Below are 3832 nucleotides of genomic sequence, written 5' to 3'. Positions count from 1 at the left end.
CCGGCGACGACCGCCCGCGCACGATGCATCTGCGGGAGGCTTCGTGCGGCTACTACCGGTGGATCGTCGACGTGATCTACGACGCGCGCGACAAGATGTACCTCAACACCGGCTGGGAGAAGTTCGCGCGCCACCACAGCCTCGAAGCCGGCTTCATCCTCCTGTTCTCCTACTTCGGCGACAGGGACATGAGCGCGAAGGTCTTCGACGAGACGCGCTGCTGCCGGGACTACCACGGCGACAACACCGACGAGGAGGACGACTGATGAAGAGTGTTGTTTCTTCGCAGCGAATACGTGCACGGAGGTTTCTGTCTGTTCTCCCTCGCAAGAACCAACAGGGGCACCGGCACCAGCTGGATTTTCCAGTTTGGGTGACTGGGTGTGCCCTCGAGTGTTCTTTCTTGGCAGCGAACACACGAAACCTTCGATGCACGGCCTAGTTAGGTTTAGTTTTTTTTTGCAATATTTTTATATTTGTGTCTACCATGGTTCAAACTATGTATTAGTTTGTGGAAAACCATTTTCCTAATTATGTCTTCGTGTAAACCACGTTGCCAATTATGTATTAGTTTGTGGAAATTGAAATAAAAATGCCAAAAAAGTATTTTTAATGTTTGGGGGCGGCGTTTGGGGGACGCGGCTGGGGAGCGACGTCCCCCAAACGCGGCACGAACGAAACACGTCCCCCAAACGCTCGACCCGGCGCGGTTTGGGGGACGCTTTGGGGGACGCGACTGGAGATGCTCTAATCGATCGGGTGCGACTCGCTTGGCTTCACCATCTGGCATTTTCAACGGGCCACGCATTTCAACGTTCGAAAATATCTGTTCGCGTCCATTTACGTCTGTATAAATGGTTAAAATCGACCGCGCGTCCATTTGCGTCGGGGTGGCTCCCGCGGCACGACTTTTTTTTCTCGCTTTTCCATTTTTTATAACATAAAAACATAATTTACATAGTAAAAAAGGAAAATAAAAATCCTAAGAACGCCTACTGGTTCTCGTCGCCGCTTGTCGATCACGATGAGCTCCGGTACCACCCACGACCAGTTGGAAAGTGGCGGAACATATGCCGGTGCCGACAGCGGTGGTGGAGGTGGAGGAGCCCAGACATGTGGCGGAGGTGGAGGAGCCCAAGCCAGTGGCGGAGATGGAGCAGCCCACGCTGGTGGTGGAGGCCCCCACGGGTTGTACGGCGGAGGTGGAGGCAGTGGTTGAACCGGTGGCGTGGCCGTGTCCTATAGCGCCAGTCATAGGGATTCTTCCTCCGTGAGGCCCGGTGGCATGATGTCGGTGGCGTACCGGGGCAGCGGCGGCTGCACCGGTCGGTCCACCTCCGAGACGAGGATGCTGAGTCTCGCGATCTCGTCGTCTGTCATGTTGTCCGGGTACTCAAACTTCCGGCCCTCCGCCATAGCCAACTGCCATTCCTGGAAAATGCACGCGACGCAGTCGTCACTGTCGTTCTTGGCCTCCTCGTTGTGGTACGCCAACGCCTCACTGTAGTCCTCGTCGTCGTCCCCATCGTCGTCGTCCTGTGCAGGTGCCGGCGCATGCCGTGTTCGACGACGAGGCGCCGGTGGACGGTCAAAGGGGAAGTCCCTGTTGCCCAGGAAGCCCGCCCTCCTCCTCGGATCCTTCTCGGACTCGCGATAGGTGCGCCAGCTGTCGGAGTCGATGGCGTAGACAGGATCGGCGCGGAGGTCTGGCGGCAGGTACCATCGCCTGCGCCGGATCTCAGCGCTCCTATATGGCTCGCGCGCAGGCACGGCGGGACAGGCACCTCGGAGGTAGCTCAGCTGCCAGCCGCTAGGCATGTGCACGTCCCCACAGGCATCGCACGCCGTCCAGTTGCGTGCATCAGTCGCGCCACGTTGACGGACAGTGACACCCTCTGCCGCTGCTCCTCCTTCTTGGTGCCGCTGTCGGAAGGCTCGAAGTCGTTCTTCTTCTTCCCCATGGTGCTGCAGCGGCGCGCGGCGGTGGTGGTGGGAGTGGAGGTGTGGGCGATGGCATGAACGATGCCGATCGACTTTTAAGGCCGGCCGCGCGCGGGAACGATAACATTGAAGGCGGCGGAGAAGAGGCAGTCGTGACATTGATGGCGAAGGCTGCGGCGCAGATGCGGAAGCGATGCCCTCGATACAGCCTCGCTGCGAGGCGGGCCATGTGGAGAAGCGAGCGGTTACTTGGGGCGTCCGCGCAGCGTCCGCCGCGACGTATTTCAGACGCAAATATGCGTCGGGTTTGTGTCGCTGCAGACGGCCCGATCACGATGTGTCGCCCGCTGGAGCGTGTTCAGAAGCATTTTCGGTCCGAGCAGACGTAAACGATTGCATGGCGTCTATGCCCTCGGTCCATCGATGGCCACAGTCCACAGCAAAGCAACGCCAATGCGCTTCTACGGTTCTAGCGATCAGTACAGGTAGCTTTGTTTCACCGTGGAAGGCCACGCGCTATCTGCCGACAGTCGACTGCAGCCGCTGCCACTGCCGTTGCCCACACTCACACTGTTTTTTTTCTCCGTCTTTGTTGACGCTGCGTTCTTCAGAAACAGCAGTACGAAGCATCTCTTTCACTTTCCGGAATCCGGAGCAACCAGATCAAGCCGGGCGGCCGCCACTCTGGAGACGCGGCCCACGCGTGCTGCGATGCGCAGCCCATCCGGGCAGGCTACGGGCCTGATAGCGGCCCGCGAGGAGTGCTGAGCCGAGAACGTATCCTATGAAACGCGGTGAATTTATGCACCCCTGCACCACCAGAACATGGGCCTTCGGATGGTGAATAGAGGGACAGGATTTCGTCGTGAGATGGGGCCTAAAACATTTGTAACAAGACCCCCACCGAGTCGCCGAATTCTGTGAGCTGAGGAAACCTATCTGGATCTTTTCCCAAGCTCAGACATCCCTCTCTCGCCATACTCTGTACCAGAAAAATTTCGCCCGATCCCCCTATCTTGAACTTGAACCAATCAAGCTTCCTCTCTCTGTCTTGCTAATTCCTCGATCTAATCTGTTCAATTTCCAATGGCGGGCCAGCGCCGTAATCTAGACAGAGCAGAACACTCGAAGTCATCTTTGGGGACTCGTGGTAAGTGCGTCAATGCGGCGGCGCCGTCATCAACTCTACAGGGGCACATGAACCAGGAATCTGCAGCAAGTCAAGGACCTAATCTTTATCCATGGGTTAAGGTTGTATTTTCAACAAATTTATCACCACACTTTTTCTATATTAGCTCAAATCAGCCGCTGGGAGATAGGCATACCAATGATATTCCAAATTTCCAATCACCACGAAAGGCATGTCCTTATTGATTTAGGATATGAGCGTGAGCAGCAGATTTCCAATCACCTAGCTCGCATCTCGCGTACAGTCAGAAGAGGACCAAGGAAAGAGACGACTGGGTTGGTGAGGGGCTGTTTGTGCAATTGAACTACTACTCCGTGTGTGAGGTTCGACTTGTAAAATATACCACCAACACCAGTTGTGACTAGATCATACCCTCCATTTCCAATCCAATGGCTGATATTCTACTGGTGCAGCAGGTGCATAGGTTGGGGCGTTTCATAGGATACGTTCTCGTGCTGACCCGTGGTCGACTGCCTGGCATCTCTGCGTGTGCTCGTTTAGTCCCACCTCGCTCGGCTGGCGAGGGAGGCACGTACGAGAAGGCTGAGGTGGGCGAGCGTTCGGAAGCATCTTTGCGCTTGGGGCAATGACGCAGCTAGTGAGGTTATACCGAGGCGTGTCAATTGCTGGTTGAAAACTATTTCCAAACCCCCTCTTTGGCCATCCGGGGCCACTGAGAATTTCTGGAAGGGCTCCCTCTCC

At 56.2% G+C, this 3832-nt stretch overlaps 1 pseudogene; it reads left to right on the top strand.

Annotated features, from left to right (window-relative positions):
* Nucleotides 1-3698: 3698 nt before the first annotated feature.
* Nucleotides 3699-3832, top strand: LOC127328019 (U4 spliceosomal RNA; annotated as a pseudogene).

This window comes from Lolium perenne, chromosome 1 (genome assembly GCF_019359855.2).
Source record: "Lolium perenne isolate Kyuss_39 chromosome 1, Kyuss_2.0, whole genome shotgun sequence".
In the NCBI taxonomy this organism is placed as follows: domain Eukaryota; kingdom Viridiplantae; phylum Streptophyta; class Magnoliopsida; order Poales; family Poaceae; genus Lolium; species Lolium perenne.
Note: the sequence above shows the minus strand (reverse complement) of the source record. Positions and strands in the feature narration are given on the sequence as shown.